This window comes from Onychostoma macrolepis, chromosome 01, assembly GCF_012432095.1.
Source record: "Onychostoma macrolepis isolate SWU-2019 chromosome 01, ASM1243209v1, whole genome shotgun sequence".
Lineage (NCBI taxonomy): Eukaryota > Metazoa > Chordata > Actinopteri > Cypriniformes > Cyprinidae > Onychostoma > Onychostoma macrolepis.
The window spans coordinates 22,987,219-23,006,443 of NC_081155.1; positions in this window are offsets into that span (position 1 = coordinate 22,987,219).

Below are 19,225 nucleotides of genomic sequence, written 5' to 3' on the forward strand. Positions count from 1 at the left end.
ATACACATTAATAAATTAACGACAAATATTACTATTCAAATATTAATAACAATATCACTAAAAACACTTAGGATATTAACATTTTCTATAACAGATTTTTCTGACAACCAGAGATGCTTGTTTTTACTCAAAATTTAAAGAGATCAAGAGAGTTTTTTATTTATTTATTTTTTATCCAAACAACATGAAGTGGAGTAAATTATGTTCAATATTTTTTTCCATTATTATTTTTTCTCACAACAAAAATCAGTCTTTTATGAAAATTCCAAGTTCAGTATATCCTTTGCATTTGCTCTTTAGTTCAAAGTCATACACAGCTGTGGATTTAGATGGAGCAATTGTTATTGAATAGCCTAAATGCAACATATTAGATAACGTAAATCTTTATTTCACTAATACATTATCTCTCATGTATTGTTTATTTATTTATGCGCCTGCTTGATTAATTATTTCTATTAGGTGCTAACATGCAAGTGCTCTGTTGGCGATCAGGGGCTACAGGAGGACAGTTTGTTGATCTGAGTGTCCAACACTCTTACGTTAACAGAGTTGTGAGAATGTCTGGCATTCTTGCTCTTCAGAGGGTTTCTGATAAGACTGAGCCAAATGCAGGACAAGTCCTCTTTTCTTCTCATCTATAGGGAGATCTTCAGATTGCAAGTCCAGAGGGGAATGTCCTCTCTGAACAGACCTCAGTTGCATTAGTTGCAATCAGTCGCATTACCGCACCTGTTCATCCTTGGGGGTCCACCGCTGACCAGAACACAGGCTGATTATCAGCAGAGATCAGGAGTTGCAGGAATCCACAGTGATTGGACTGTTGAGTAATTATGGATATGGCCCTGAGCGTTGAACAGCCTGCCACCATATCCAGCCAGGCCTGTTCTGCGTTCAGAAGCGACTGTCTCTTTGCAGTGCAAAAATCACAATGATTCACATGCATGCAGAGGCGAAGCTGAGTTCCTCGAGAGACGGCTTAGACCGGTTTGTGATCAGTCCAGTATTTTGTGGGTGACATAAAGACATGTGCGATACAGCTGTGGTTTGGTACATCTGTTTGGAGAGATATAACCCTTCCCATTGTGCAGAAGCTGCAATATTCTTCCACTGGCATCCTGCTGCACTGATATCATAGCTACTTATCATATTAGAAGGCAACATATATCCACAAATATCTGAGAGTTACTGTTCCAATTTTTTCGTGACTCTATGAGAATTTATGAGTTTTAATGATGCATTCAAACTTCATTTTCAGCATTACTGTTGTGACAAACACACTGTGACTATTACGACACCATTGGTAATATTTAGGCATTCTATTAGACATTATGAGTAATTTGTAACCCTTTCCAGGTTCCCGTTTCAACAAACAACAGATGGCGAAATGAGTTTTTGTTATGAGAAAACTCTTAAAGTTTCAATTTCAAGCGAAACCGCAATTTCACATATGCTCTGATTTAGTACCGAGGACGTTAACAACAATATGCACTATCCTTTTTGGTTTTATACGAGAAGTTATGTCCTGACCAGAACCTAATATATAGTCGTCAGTTGAGGTTGGAGATGGCAGGATATTTCTTGCTTTGTCATTTGGGAAAGTCCCTGGGTTAGATCTGTTGTCTCATTCAGCAATAACAAGGCTCAGCTCTGGTCCAATAGCCCTTGAAGGAAAATACTCCCCACCAAGGGGTGGATAGTCCCTGACCACACAGAATCCAGTAACACCCTTGAACTCACAGATCAGAGGTGGCAAACCACACTCAAGCAAATATCTTAAGAGGCAAGAGAAAAGGTGACAATGTCCTGTCGACAGCCATTTGTCAATGTTCTTCTTAAGTGGCGCCTATCTGAGTATTACGCTACACTCAAATGTTTGCACACAACACAGTTTAATAGCAGAGAGGAGAACGGCAAACCATTTGTCTCCATCATGGCAAATCCTTACAAGAACTGCGTGTACAATGAGAAACACAGGCCAAAAGTGAACTAAAATAACATGTACACCAGCAAGCGTTCACTCTGAATTCAATTATCATAAATAAAAGGCATGTAGACTGAAACAAAATTTTTTTATTTCATTTAATTGCTGTGGTGGATATGCTGTTGTGCCTAAATGATTTCAGCTTCCAGTACAGCAATAATATGAGATCCAATTATACAATTTTGCAAACATGTTGTTTTTATAATAGTACCTTTTTCTCATAAAGTATAAATGGGACTTTGTACATAAAAGTATATAGCTGCCGTTATATTTTAGTGTTCCTCTCAAGGGGATCGTCATATTTGACGGTCTGTGGCATGAAAAAAGTTTGAAGACCCCTCCTTTAACCTACTCTCCTTCTTTCTTATTTCAGCACTAATGGTAATTGTCTATGGTTTTTCATGTTCAGGCTTTCATATTCAGAGAGAATGCAATGTGTTCATGATGTTCTCAGTAGTTGTGACATGGCTAATGAGGTCCGGCCATCTGTTTATGAACATTCTGGAGAGTGAGAGCGGGAGAGAGAGGGATTCAGTAGCTCTTTCCAGCAATGGGTGCAGGCCCTGGTTTCCACTTCAATGACTCTAAACACATAAGGATGTTTTAAGTGTGGTGACTTAGACAGAGAGCCAGCTCCCAGTGAGTGTGAGAGAGTGAGTGAGTCATTGGTTGCGCTGAGCCGCTGGGCCGCCTGCCCGGGATCAACAACCTCTAAATCATTGGCCTTTGCCATTGGACCACACGAAGTTTCCTTCATTCCCGTCTTTTACTCCGCTTCAGTTTGACTACCTGCCTCTGTTCGTATCGCTCCGTTTTTCCCAAACGTAGTCACATCCTCCTTCCCTACCATTTCATCTTTCACCTAGGTATCCGTGTATCTCCTCTTTTCTAATTTCTTCCTTTCTTTCCATCTTTACGCCTCTCATGTCCACTTGTTTCTCTTTTATACATTTTTCCTGTTAAAGGAATATTCTGGGTACAAGTCAAGTTCAGATCAATTGACAGCATAATGGTATGTTGATTACCACAACAAACTAATTTCGACTTGTCCTTCAAAAAAACTCTGGGTTACACTGAAGTCTTTACAACGGAAGCGAATAAACACTTTCAAAAGTTTCAAAATGTAAAAAATATAAAATTGAATTTACAACTTGGACAACATCATAATGTAAACATCAAAATTATTAGAAATTTGATTTAAGTTTTAACACATGAATTACTGTATTGTAAGTGTATTTATAAACTAATATGCATCACGTTTCTGCTTTTAAGTCCACCTGTGCCTGACCGTAACCTTTTTAAAGAAAAGGAGTGATCAACATTATGACTCAAATGCCGTCGGTTGAGCTTAACTCTGAGTATTCCTTTGATCATTAATTCTTTCTTAGAAATCGTCTACATTAATACTCATTCTCAACGAGACACACATCTATCCCATAATAGCTACCTACAGACAGTGCAGTAACGCAAAGAAGTCAAGAAGCTGGATTAGTTCAATAACTGTTAACACGACACTTGATTCTTCAATGTTTCTCCTCTTTCATGTTAAAGCCAAAGAGCGATACTGCTTTTAAGCAGCAAGATGCTAGACGTTGCTCTAGGGAAGGAAATGGATCAGTGCGGTATTGGATTCGGTTTCTTATGGGAAGCGCAGTCCTATCAAGAACACAGATTAGTGATCGGTATGGCAAAAGCAAGCTTCTCAAGAGACCCCACCAAAGCGTGACCCAAAGCTGTTCCCTGACCTGTGCGTAACGCTGGTTTTTCATCATGGAGGCATTCATTTACCACACACACACTCCCGACACCACTACCACCCCATCACACGCACACTCACACATGCCTTTCATCATCCATGACCATCTCTCTCTGATTCCTCCGCAGACCAGAAGGAACCTGCACTGCGTGCTATGAGGTCTAACGGATTGGATAATGTCAAATAAACCACATCATTTATGTCCATTTTATGCTTGGCCTCCCAAATTTCATTCTGATCACACAAAGCTTCCCATCCTGAAAGGTTAGCATAGGGTTAGCACACAGATGGATTTTCTTTTTCTCGTTCTTTTTTTCCTGTCCCTAGGCTAATTATTTGTAAACGGTTCCAGTAGGGGCCAACGGCACTACCCAAAGTAGACCCATAGATTTGCCTCCCATATGTCAGTGCAAATTGCAGCAGGGGCTTCGTTCTGATTTTGCATCTTGGGCTTTACTACAAATGAGTTGAAAGGGAGGAATGGGCCACGAGCATGTTGTGCTGTGTGTAGCAGCATTGATGGTGGTCCTTCAACATGATCCCACCAGTGCCCCACGCTTGGCCCATCTGTTCCGACTCGGCCTACTCAAATCTCTATCAGACTTCTACTGTTTTATGAAACCCAGACTGGCAGGACACTCCACCAGTGTTGACCAAATCTACCGCCATGTGCTTGTGACAAATGAGCGAGTGGCACACAAACGATGTGGGAGTCCTCAGCTCCTCAGATCTGAGAAAAATAAAAGATGTACACTACCGGTCCGAAAGGCTGAATTTGATCAAAAATACAGTAAAAACAGCAATATTGTGGAATATTATTATTCGATTTAAAATAACTGTTTTCTATTTTAATATATTTTAAAATGTAATTAATTCCTGTGATGGCAAACTAAATTTTTAGCTGCCGTTACTCCAGTTTTCACAGAACAGCAATCATTTGAAAGAAAATGTTTATAACATTACACATATCTTTACTGTTACTTCTGAATGGTTGTTTATCAAGGTTTCCACAAAAAACAAAAACAAATTAAGCAGCACAACTTTTTAAACATTTATAATTGTAAGAAATATTTCTTGAGCATCAAATCAGCATATCAGAATGATTTCTAAAGGATCATGTGACACTGAAGACTGGAGTAATGGCTGCTGAAAGTTCAGCTTTGCCGTCACAGGAATAAATTACCTTTTAAAATATATTAAAATAGAAAACATTTTAAATTGTAATAATATATATATTTTTTTTTTCTTCAAAAAATAATGTTTTCACTGTATGTTTGATCAAATAAATGCATCCTTGGTGAGCATAAGAGACTTTTTCAAAAACATTAAAAGATAGTACTTTTTCAAATACTTTGGACATATTTGAACTTTGTACATATTATGTTGCGTATTGTTGCATATTAGCACTGCAACATATTTTAAAGCACTCAAAAAAACATTATTTACGCAACCTCATTTACTTTCTTCTGTGGATAAGATATTCCGTTTTCTGTTTGTTTGTTTGTTGGTTTTGTCCACACAAGACAATGAAGTCAATAAGGTCTAATGTTGTTTTAGACCCTATTATCTTTGACTGCATGGACAAATATAGCGGAGACATCCTTCAAAATATGTTTTGTTTGTGTGTGTTTTTTAGATGACAGAAAGTCAAACGGGTTTGTAACAACATGAGGGTGAGACAGAAAAGATCTAGGGAAGGAAATGGATCAATGTGGTGTTGGATTCGTTTCCTTACCTTGTTGGTATATTGTCCAATATGGTGAACGGAAGCTCAACTGTACTTCAAACCTTATTGGTTCTTGTGCATCAAACAAGTGTGGTTGAGCTTCTGTTTATGGTAAAATGTTTATACGTGAATAAAAGCCTAAGTTAAATCTGTTTCTTTATATAAAGCAATCATGTCTCTTCTGAAGACTTGGAATACTTTTACAATGTCTTTATGTACTTTTTGAAGCTTAAAAATGTTGATTACCTGGACTTAGACTAAAATAAATGAAAAATATTGTCATTTGTGTTACGAAGAAGAAAGAACATGAAACACGTGAGGGTAAGTGACTGACAGAATTTTCATTTTTGGGTGAACTAAACCTTTGCACTGTAAGGTTGTGATCTACAACGTGTGTGGGAATCTGAAATGTGACATGGAAACAATGTTGACTCAGTCTGCCTTTTTTTCCAGTAAGAACGGGTGCCCAGATCAGATAGTGCCGAGAGGCTCAGATACACAGTGGGCAGGTGGTAGATTGGTCCAGTGTGCTCCGTGCTGAGCTCTCACTTTCATCTCAGTTCAAAAGGTCACGGGTTTGTAACTGCACCATGTTTTATTGTCCCAGGGAAGGGTCTGAGGTCTCATTCGCAGAATAATATTTCCCAGCTTAGTCCTCCGGCTATTCTTTTATATCAAAAACCAAAGTGAAAACTTCCCTTTGACATGCATCTTATTACCAGGAATGACTCATTCCACTAGTAAGCTCAGCTTTCTACGTCCATATGTTTTTATTACATCTTTTTTTCTCCTTAAAGGAGAAGGTAAGTACAAAAGAAACCATAGAACAACAGCTTCAGAGTATTTTTTTTCCATCCTGCCACCCTGAATGAAACACAAACTGCGGCCGGTGTTGTATTTGCTGATACAGTATTCGGGTATTTGGTTGTACAGACAGTGCAGGTCAAGCATTCACATGGAATTTCTTTTGTGCCCTCCCATGCTGCTTCACTCCATTTGGTCTGAAGTGTTTTCCTGAGTATTTCGAAAAGTTGCTGACAGTCAAAGCATTTGCTATTTATGCGTCTGTTATTTCTATTATACATATGGGTGTTAGTGAGGTCCGCCTGAAGGTTCTCATTAGCTCCCGGGTGACGCGGGTGTCAGGGTGTTCCATCAGGTCCACCCAGCGAGCAGTGGCTTGAGCCAATGTGATTGCGCTAGTGGGACCGGGGCCTCAGACATTTCCCAGCAGGGCCTTCACCCTTGCAAGCAGTGGGGTCATCACCCTGTCTAACAACCACGTCTTCTCTCATTCCTCAGCTGTGTCATGGAGCCAGAGAGAGCCATGGGACAGTCTGTTCTGCTGAAACTCAGCAGGCATATGACGACTTCTGTCCTTCAACTCACCATAGTTTATATACAAGTAAGATGTGCTAGACTAGAACGGGGTAAGCCAAACCCCTTCAACCTAAAATGGATTTTAAAGTAACTTTTCATTATTGAACAAGCATGAATATGCAACATTTGCATATTCATGCTTCTTTGATGTTGGTTAATGACCACATGACATGCAGGTAAAGAAATATTTAAAAAAAATTTAGTAACTTTTATTTTTTTTATATATATATATATTTTTTTTACATTGTTATGATTTGATTCATTTTAAATGTAGGTATTATGTGTTTATTATTATACATTTTTTTAGATTTATAAACTGTATATTTTAGCACTATATATACATTTCCAATCTGGGACCCCTGGGACCTCACAAAATGGTTCTAATAGCTCCGTGGAAAGACAGCAAGAAAAAAACAATTTACAAACTGTATTTTGTACGGCTGTCAAATTGTAAAACTGCTATATATATATATATATATATATATATATATATATATATATATATTACAAAGAAAGAAAGAAAGAAATACATGAAAATAGAATGATATAATAAAACTGAAATCAATTAAAAAAAAAAATATTTTTCAAAAATATGTTTTGGGCTTCATAATTGTTCAAAACAATTATTTAATTTTACAAACAATACACCATATATGGATCTTCATTAATATATAGCTGCTCTTTTATTTTTGGTAGGGTCTCCTCATATTTTAGAGTCCTCAGCTTTAAAAAGTTTAAAAGCCCTTTTTTGAAAACACATGTGCATAAATTTAAATTGCCTTACACACAAATTCTCTTACACACAAAACATATTATTAAAAAGATAGTTAACACAAACATTTTAATTCTGTCATTAATTAAGGTTGAACCACTGATGTCACAAGGACTATTTTAACAGTGTTCTTACTACATTTCTTGAACGTGGCCTTGAACGGGGTAGTTATGTTGCTGTCTATGTAGGGTCAGAAAACTCTCAGATTTCATCAAAAATATCTTAATTTGTGTTCCGAAAATGAACAAAGGTCTTATGGGTTTGGAATGACATGAGGGTGAGTAATTAATGACAGAATTTTCATTTTTGGGTGAACTATCCCTTTAAACACACAAATTCACTCAATCTCTGGACAAACATCATCCCCTTCTGTCATCCTGGGACAACTTCAGCCTGGATATAAATTAAGCAGTGCCAATAACTATAAACAGACACTAGGTCCTGCTACTTTTGTGCTGGAAAGCCCACTCTGTAAATATCCAAGAGAACAAAGTATAAATCAGTTCAAATGCAATACCCCAGGTTTATCTTAAGCTAATTGCAAGGACACACGGCCAGGCCTTGAGCTAGTTGTGGTCCGCACTGAATTTGCTGCATTCCAGATCCTGATAGCACCAGCGGACCACCAAAGACACAAAGTACCCTTTATTGACTTAAGATGTATATAGACTCAGATAAAGGGCTTTGCTACACTGGCTGTCCATTTTGTGGCTTGTGCTTCCCGAGCAGAACAGTGTTCTGTCATTGCCTGGTTCTTCTCTGTCTCCAGAAGAAGGAGAAGGACTAACTGTCTCCATATTATAGATTTTGCCATTCAGCATCACATGTCATAAGCACCTGAGTGAAACTCAGCATAACAGTTTTATTCAGAAATGCTTATGAAAGTTCCAATAGTTGAGATGTGCTGTAATCTATCAGAAGACTCCGGCACAAACACATCAGGAGAACAGTATGTGAAACGGGATCGAGAAACGAAACATACTGTATTCTCCAGCTGTCATCACTTGTTGAGTGTTGTGTGCCACAGATGGGAATTTTCCATTGTAATGCATGGCCTGAATAGGAAATATTGAAAATCAGCTAATGAGGCATAAATGTCTAATCCAGAAGGTATTCCTCTTAGCATCTTGGTTTGTGTGTGTGTGTGTGTGTGTGTGTGTGTGTGCGTCATATCACACATTCTTCCGGTGTTTCTAATCAATCTCTGAATCAATGTAGCATTTGCATGCACCCCTTTGATTCTCACAAAGCGAGTCCGTCTCTGCATTTCCGTGTGCCAAGCAACAAGGCCACAAGGTGTGTTTTTTATTAAACGTTTAATGAGCTGAGACATTACAATCGGATGCATTTGGCCCACCAAGTTTGCGGGGTTCTCTCAGCAAATCTGCATCGCTGAGTTCACACGGCCTGTTTTGATGCAGCAACAAAGCGGTCGATCGATCATCAATCACTGCTGCGCACAGAGGAACTCGCAAAGGCCTTTCAGCACTTGTCTTTCCTTTGGGAGGGCCCTTTTTCTATCGCTCTCAACCTGCGGTTTCCACGCCGCTTTGAGGAAGAGTCGCCTGCCAAATATGAGCACTTTGCAGACTCCAAATATTTGTATGGTCAATTGGACAGTGTACTGTTGCGGTTGCAGCCCACGAGTCATGTCCAAACACTCTTGAGCTTTCCAAGTATTAACTCTTTAAATTACATCCCGTAGTACTCCGATGAAGGATATAGGTGGAGATAAGATGTAGATATAGATCATTTGACTCTGAAAATAATTTAACGCACTGATTTTCAATGTTTAGGAACAGTAAAGCCAGCAAGGAATATTTGTGGCAGTGGAGTTTGTAATCTTTGTTAACATGAGATTGTGGGACTGTCGCTGCGAAATGATGGCTTTCTCCTTTGATGTTAGGTTGCAGACAAACCGGTCGAACTCTGAGTGAACTGTTTTGTGTGGGCTCATGAGCAGTTACCTCACACCTAACTGCTTTTGCCTCTTTTCATCTTCCCAGGCTTCCTTTTCCCCTTTTTATGAATGGAATGCATTGAAAAGTCTGCATGGACAATTATCTTCGCATTGCAGCTCCAAGTAAGACATGATGCTAATTGCAGTGGACTTCAAAGTCACGCCCTGCGCTAAACGGCAGGTGAGGCCTTTCCCGCACGTTCCATATAAGGATTTCTGCTCAAAGACCTCACATTGCACTGGAATGTCCCGGATGCATGTTCGACCTGGAGCATTGTTATAATTCAGATCGCATTTGTATGACTTTATATGTATAATTTCGAGTAAATCCGGTGGTCCTTCAGCGATAAGAGAATACAAATGCCCCTCTGTTTAGGAATATTATTTTCAACACTCGCCACAAAGAAGCTGAACAGTATACAAATCGTGTCTCGACAATTGTTTAGCGAATTGTTTGGACTACCAGTCTGTCACATCATCTTAGGGCTGACTAAATATTTATCAGTTCAGTAAAAAGAGACGGGGAAAAAGCGTCATTTGTTCCATCGGCTCTGTATGTTTGGTCCTGGAGGACTGGAGAGGTGGAGCGGACCTCTGTTGGAGCTGAAATTGACCCTGTTTACCATTTAGAGGCCCCTATACTGATAGAAGTGTTATTGACCCAGGGGCCATGCGTGGCATGTTTGGGATCTGCTGAGTATATCTCAAGCGTTAATCTATACAACACAGCCAATTATAGTCAAGGAAGGCCAAACAATACAATTCATCAGTCAAGGTAAAGATCGGCTGTGGGTAAAGAGAGCGGTGTGGGTGTAAACCAACCAACCTGGGCACACCAAGGGTCAGTAGCAGTGTTTGATTGTCTTATTCGGTGGGGGCTCATTTTGCTGTATAGCTGGTGAATGTGTGTTTTGTTCCTCTCGGACTCATATTGCCACACACGTATACTCGTGTTTATTTGAATGTGAACAGTATGCATGAAGTAGTTTTATCTTCCAGTCCATGTTTGTGCCACAACAAAAGATGTACTGTATATCGGTTTCTGGCTTGGACTGCAGGAAACACTACTTATGTTTTACAAGGTCAGGCAGCAGGACAGATCCATATAGTTCACACTTCACACAGAAATGAAAATTCTGTCATCATTCTCCCGCACATATGACTTCCTTTCTTCCGTGGAACACAAAACCTGAACTTTTAGATAAATACTCTGGCCACTTTTTTCACTAGGGCTGTCAAGTTCAAAATGACAAAAAGCACCATAACAGTGTTAACAGTATATAGACTACTGTTCAATAGTTGTTTTATATAATTAATAAATAATTTAATAATTAATACTTATACAGCAAACATGAATTAAATTGATCAAAAGTGACAGTAAAGACTTGCATTGCTACAAAAGTTTTATATTTCAAATAAATTTTGTTCTTTTTAACTTTCCATTCAAATAACTCCAAAAAATGTAATGCAATTTCCACAAAAGTATTAAGCAGCACTTACTATTTACAACATTAGAAGAAATAAGGAATGTGTTTTTGAGCAGCAAATCAGCACAGAATGATTTGAACTTTGCCATCATAGGAATAAATTACATTTTAAAATACATTGAAATGGAAAACAGTTATTTTACATTGCAATAATATTTCACAATTTTACTGTTTTTACTGTATTTTTGAGCAAATAAATGCAGCCTTAATTAGCATTAGAGATTTCTCTCAAAAACATCCAAAAAATCTTACAGATCCAAAACAACGAACAGTAGTGTATATACACAATGTAAAACAAAGTTTAAATCAGAGTTGTGTTTTTAATAGTACCAACTGTTTAAAAACAGAACTAAGTATACCTGTTTAATAACTTTTATTTTCACATTTTTCATTTTTGGGTAAACTATCCCTTTGGCTATATAACGGCTGGGAGAAATTATTATTATAAGGATGGATGGATGGCATAAAAATAGAGAAAGCGAGAGGCACAGAGTGCAAGAGCATCGGTTCCATGTCAGTGCTGGAGTGATCAGGGTCACTAGCAGTCAGTGCACTGTGGCTGTGGGAGTTCAGCATTTCTTCAGACCACCGTGGAGGGGTTCTTCCCCTCGGCCATCCTGCTCATCACCCTGCCTGTTCTCCTCTTCCTCAAGTACACAGAAAGCCTTATCACTCCAATTACAGCCAACGAAATCAGATGGAAGCTGATCTAGGACCAATGTTTCCACTGGATGACCTCTTAAAATCCAGAAACAAACAGCACTCTAATCACCATTGACCAGCAGCTTAACGCTCCCATTTAAAGAGCCAGTCCTTCTTACCATAGTTAATCCCCTCTCTGCCCTTTTGTGCACAAGTGAAAATCCAGGAGGTACAATTTTAGCCAGTTTGTCTGGAGGCACACAAGTAAGTGGCATTTTACCCATGCAAACCAGGTAGATTTCAATGTAACATTGTTTTCATCCAGTACAAATACACCTAAATTCTATTATCATTATTCACATGCACAAAGTCCCATCCATGCAATCAAAACATCAATGATCTCAAAGACACACACGCACACACAGATTCTTGATCACAACTCTTATGTTGTCTGAAATATTCTACTTGAGTTCAAGGTCTTATTGCCCACCCAGAGAGGTTATAGGCCTTCCCCACTGCCCTGTCTCTCCCCTAAGTGGGTGGTCCGAGGGGGTACGGCTGAGGCACAGGTGGGGCATTGTAGGAGTGCTCACAAATATCCCCCCAATAACAACCTCTCACGAACAAACACACATATACACACACCCCCTGCCAAACACTTCCTATGGAAAGATGAATCATGTTTAGTAAGAACTTTTCATCAAGCTGCATGTTAAAGCTCTGAAGGTGCAAAATAGAATTAGATGAAGCAATATAATTAGTATAACAACCAAGAAAAAAACAGGGGAAAAATCCCATGCACTGGCTCTTTGTAAATAATTACAGTTCTGCTAAATGCGTTGTCCAAAGTTTACATGGCAGGTTCATTGCACCCTATCTGCTGTTTGGAAGTCCGAGAACCACCAGCAAGATGTTGACATATGGCAGCTCTTGTGCAGTGCACAAGGCATGACTTTGTCCTGACCATAATAAACAGTAGCATAAAGAGCGATCTGTGCAATAGTAAGCCCTCACTACACACACACACCAAAATCCACCTATTATTCCCACCGACAGACCACATAGCAGATAGCAGACCACAAAGATTCACTATGTCTCTAAACTGTGCCAGGATGACAGAGGCTGTGCCTTCTTTGGTGGTTTGGTCCCTTGTGTGGATTGAGGGTGCAGTGCACCTGTTGAGTCTTGAATCTGAAAGGCTGTAGTCGGGCAAAGATGTAGACCTCAGTGCAAATCTATCTTGCTACCTTTCCTTTCTTTAAAGTTGATAATTAAAAGATGTTATAGGCGTATGTAGCAAATTAGAATAAGTAAAATTACAAAATGTGTCTTGGTTCAAAGTAATCAAATGAACAGTATTTGAAAAAGTGTGTGTGTGTGTGTGTGTGTGTGTGGGGGTAATATATATATATACTATTTGGGGTATTTGACAAGATAAACAGCAGGCTGATTTAAAATTTTCAGATAACTTGGTTAGATTTAAATAGTCATCATAATTTATTAAGTTGGGTGCACACCTTAGAGATAATCACCAAATTTATAATAATTTTAAATCATCATATAAAATATATCATATAGTAAACTACTGTAAAGCCATATTGAATTATTATGGGATCTGATTCAAGGAGTGTAAGTAGCTTTCAGAATAGTTTTTTGTTGATTATTGTTCTGTTTGTTTTAGCTGAACATATTTTAATGATATTCTAAGTAGTGGTGCAAGGGATCAAATCTCACGGTTCGGATCATATTATGGATTTTGAGTCACGGATCAAAATCAAAACAAACAAACAAAAAGTTTGGTTTTTATTAATTACTGAAAGGTAACTTTAAGCACTTCTATACCACAGCAAAAACTACTAGCTGAAATAATAAAGTCAGTAATAAAACAAGAACAATTACACAAATTACAGGCGTAGATGAATACAACATAAAGTTACTAATAAAGTCAGTAACACTAGTATTCAGATGCAGAAATGTAATAATTAATTGTAAAATAATACAATAGTGCTCTTCACTGCAGGTATTTATAGGCGGCAGCGGTATTTATAGGTATTTATATGCGGCAGCGGTAAAAAACAGGGTGTGTTCTCTTTTGCTTGAATCGTTTAAAATTGTTTGAATGGGTAAATTGGCAAGACAAAACATGTGCAAATGATAAACTTTCACTCTATGATGGTTAAACTTAAAGGTATAGTTCACCCAAAAATGAAAATTTGATGTTTATCTGCTTACCCCCAGGGCATCCAAGATGTAGGTGACTTTGTTTCTGCAGCAGAACACAAACAAAGATTTTTAACTCAAACCGTTGCAGTCTGTCAGTCCTATAATGCAAGTCAATGAGGACACAATCTTTGAGAGTAAAAAAAAACATGCACAGACAAATCCAAATTAAACCCTGCGGCTCGTGACGATACATTGATGTCCTAAGACACGAAACGATCAGTTTGTGCGAGAAACTGAACAGTATTTTTATCATTTTTTACCTCTAATACACCACTGTGTCCAACTGCCCTGAGCGCGTGCATGGCATCCGGTGCGTGACGTCTGTGTGTGCTCTGGCGTAGTTTATGCAATTTGAAAATTCAACACTCCCAGATGATTTCGCTCAAGCAAATGCAATCTTTTAGGTTTAAGTCGGTTTGAACAATCAGGATAAGTGCAAGTAATTACCATTTTGATTAGCCATCATACTCACAATCTCTGGGCACTGTGTAAACAATGAGTGACGTATATGCGCGACAGATCGCTTCCGGAGCTTGCGTAAACTACGCCAGAGCACACACAGACGTCACGCACCGGATGCCATGCACGCGCTCAGGGCAGTTGGACACAGTGGTGTATTAGAGGTAAAAAATGATAAAAACACTGTTCAGTTTCTCGCACAAACCGATCGTTTCGTGTCTTAGGACATCAGTGTATCGTCACAAGCCGCAGGGTTTAATTTGGATTTGTCTGTGCATGTTTTTTTTACTCTCAAAGATTGTGTGCCCATTGACTTGCATTATAGTACTGACAGACTGCAACGGTTTGAGTTAAAAATCTTTGTTTGTTTTCTACTGAAGAAACAAAGTCACCTACATCTTGGATGCCCTGGGGGTAAGCAGATAAACATCACATTTTCATTTTTGGATGAACGATCCCTTTAACAGTTAACCCGTGAATCACATGCGTGCCGAACCGTGGGGTCTGGTCCATACGGATCATCTACAATCCGTTGCACCCCTAATTCTAAGTGTATTCACTGAATAAAAGTAAATTAGGTTACTTTATTAAAATAAACTGAATATGGTAAAACTTAACTGAAGTGATTGATTTGAACAAGTATTAACTTATATAAAGCTTACATATCATACTAATTTCTTTTACCACAAAATATGTTGCTCCATTAATGTTCAATAAAAGATACATATTTTGTTGCAATTATACACTATGGGAGTAGTGAAAAACATACTTTCCTTAAGGTGTGCCTTTAGTCCATTGCATACAACTGCTGCCTGTGATCACCATATGTGATCCTGGTGCACAAAACCAGTCATAAGCAGCACGGGTATATTTGTAGCAATAGCCAACAATACATTGTATGGGTCAAAATTATTGTTTTTTTTATACCAAAAATCATTAGGATATTAAGTAAAGATCATGTTCCATGAAGATATTTTGCTAATTTTCTACTGTAAATATATCAAAACTTAATTTTTGATTAGTAATATGCATTGCTAAGAACTTCATTTGGACAAGTTTAAAGGCTATTTTCTCAATATTTCGATTTTTTTTGCACCCTCAGATTCCAAATATTCAAATAGTTGTATCTCAGCCAAATATTGTCCTATTCTAACAAATCATGCATCAATGGAAAGCTTATTTATTGTGTTTGACCCTTATGACTGGTTTTGTGGTCCATGGTCACATTGAGTGGATCTGGCATTTTACACCAGGGATCCACAAACTTTTTAATCAGATGAAACCTTTTTTGAAACCTTTGATCTAAAATATTTACTTGAACTACCCTCTGAGATTTTGATTATAAGTTATATATTTTATTCACATATTCACAGTTCTCTGATAACATTACATTCAGTTAAACAAACTAAATATTTACTAATAATATATTAGTAAGTGTTTTATTTTTATTGTTTTTATTCTAAAATTAAATATTTTAATTTGACATTTTTATGATTTAATTAGTTTTTTCTCGCAAAACTCAGTAATGAAACCGTTACACACAAAGATCCACTTACAGTAAGAAAATCTTATGAGACATATACACAAACAATGTCATCTAAGCAAGTAAATAGCATATCTGCCAACATAGTAGACAAAACCTTATATTTATAGATGTAACATGCAAAGACGAATGACAAAAAAATTGAAATTAAATTTCCTGCCAATTCCGACCACTCGAGATATAAATAACAATTGTAGGGTTAATGCAATGAATCAAGGTAAGGCAAAAATAAAGCTTTTAATGCTGTTTAAAAAAAAAAAAAAAAGTTTTGAACTCCAGAAAAAACAATAACAGAATTCCTTTTTACTCTCACACTACTTTGTTAAATTGAGTGACAGCAAGCCTTTGTGAATGTGAAATCTGAAGGACATTTATCCTATTAGTTCACATTTTTGGCTGTTTTAATAATTTTTTTTTTTCTTAATTAAAAACTTAAAAAAATTATTATTGCTATTATTATTACTGGGATTTTGCCATATGATATTTGCATTCACCTCTACTTGGGGATACTGACAGCTCACAAGAACTCAGAGCCTGTCTGCTATGCCTCCAGGTCTGTTTTAATGGGAGCTCTTTCACAGAGACCACCTGTGACGTTTCACCTTTGGGATCTGCCATTCACACTACTGACACTGATACCATCTCTAAATAATAGACTCTCTCCTGCCACAATCAAAGCTCAGGGCCAGCCTGTGTAATGAGATGGGTGGGGCTGAGCCACCTAACACCAGCCATGTAGCTCTGGGGTCAAAGGTCACCGTAAAATGTTTGAACCACTGGGTCAAGAACTGCTCTGGCCTTCTCTAAAGATTAGGCTAGAATTACCTTTTTTTCCTTCTTACTCCTGCTCTATCAATTTTTTATGGAGACTTGCATGACGGCAGCATTCTCATTGGATGGGAGGGCAGGCAAACACAATGAGGATGCGAATGGAGTAGCAAAGTCGCAGAGGTTTTTTTTTTTTTTTCTCGAGTGTGCTTCAGATTTAACCCTAGTGCCATGCTGAAAATCATTTAATTTGGTCTCCCCCTTAAAAAATGTATGCTACATTATTATTCAGTTTTTTTTGTCAACTTGTATTCTTTCAATTAGCACATTGTATTTCATTTTTGAAACTGATCGATAGCAGGCCTCTTTGATCTGAGCTTATGCACATTTTGAATAAAGGGGAAAAAAACATTATTTGAGGATACTTTTGTGATTTTTTGTTTCAGAAAGAAACACAAAACCTGTATTAACTGAAAGAAAACAAGTTTGTAAAAAAGCATAATGTATAGCGTAATGAGAAATGTCTAAGCAATTTTTGTTAGGCCAGTCATTTTTGACCAGGAACATGACAAGTGTAACAAGGTTTGGGGAAAACGAACAAACAAACAAAAAGTACAAAAATGATTAGGACAGAATTTTTTTGGACAGTTGTTTTACTCCGTGTGAACAAAGTCTGTGAGTTTTAGTCCAATGCAATAACATTTTTTTTTTATCATTTTCGGGTAAAACAAAATGACTGGAACACAACATGATAATAATATTATTTGGTTGGTGACCTTGAAGTCTTAAATGTTTCTTCTTCATTTGTTTTACAATCTTCAAAATCCTAAACTTTATAGGTTTAATTTAGAATTCCTAATTTTCAGTATGGTCTCAGTCTTTTGGATCCTCAAGTTGGCTCTTGAGATTTTTTGGGAAAATGTTGCTTTTCCAAATCTTCAAAATCCAAATGTTAAGTCAGTGATTTTCCACTGTTTTTGCTTTAGGACTCAAATATTAATAAATGTCAAATGGTGACTCAACACAGTAGGTCCAACAATATGCAAAATTATGAACATGACGAATAGGAAAATCAACAATTTTGGTTTTGAAATGCCTTAAATTCAAGTTTTCAGCAGCCAATAATTCACTGCATAAAATTAATTGAGGATGGCACAACCATGTTTATCTACACTACAAGTGAACATGTATTTAACGTTGTATAAGTGGTGGTTTTTCTTTTCTTTTTTGAGGATGTGGACATGTCACACAACCTGTCCATGATGGCATTTGTCTAATTTGACTAGTTTCTTCCAAGAGACAGAATTTGCAGTAGAGCTTGTTAACAGAGCCTTTAATGTCAACAACAAATAATACAGAAACAGTTAAGTCAGTATGCATTTTTATTTCACTATAACTATTCACTCACTTTTGGGCTGGAACCACACTTTTAAGTTTGCTCTCACTCCATCTCTCTCTCCTCTTTGTCTTCTGCACATATTCTGCTTTTTGCCAACTCTGTCCATACATTTATGTTGTCCTTGCACTCTTCGCCTTCACTGTTTTTTTCCCCCTTTCACTTTCTCTCATTTCCTTCTGTTTTGTATGACTCGTTCTCTCACACATTATACATTCATCCTCTCTCCTCTGGTGTTTTGCACTCTAGTGCTGAAAAAAAAGCAAAGGAGGGTGTACAGACTGGAAAGGTTTGTGTGTGTGTGCGTCTGTGCTTTGCTTTGCTCGGCTCAGAGCTGGGTCTGCCTGCCTGCTTGCTTGCCTCCACTGCTGCAGCTTCTTGTGTGGTCTCCCAGCAAACTTTATGATTTATTCAGCCAAAGGCAGAGGAGCAAGACCCCCAGTGACCACAGAGAGAGCTCCGCACGTGGGTTTAATGATTTCACCACAAAAATGTCTGCTATGGCTGGGGCCGCTCTTTCAGGGACACGGAGAGAGAAAGAGAAAGAGAGACATACAGGCACTCACTGCTCACATCCACTTGCTGACTGATTCGCGTTCTTACTTGGGTCGATTACCCAACATGGACATCAAGAGGAAACAAGAAAAACTGATCGCAACATTGTACACATATACAGTATATGCTCAACACCTATGTATATTTGGTGCTGATGGAATGGATTTATCGGTACATACTCGATGTTCTCTCTAACGCTCTTTGTTAAGCTCTCTCTGTTTCTTCTGTTCGTCTTCCAAGAACACATCAGTGGTAGAGTAACCAAAACTGGCAGAGTGAGTTGATGTAACTAAAGCTTTAAAGGACAGTAGAGAGAGCGAGTTAAAAAGAAGAAAGGTCATCCCTTTCATAATGTTTACTTCGGATTATGTTCAACTTTCACGGAAATAGATTTATAATTAAGAAATATCACACTCAAAATTACATTTTAAACTAAATATTAGTTCTTTGCCAAAGAGAACAGTTCCAAAATAAGACAAAGTATCAAGAGGTGTGTATCGTCAAGCAACACACAGACTGAGGTATTTGAGTGGAGCACGAGCAGAGCAGCTCAAAACATTCTGTAATCACTCCGTTT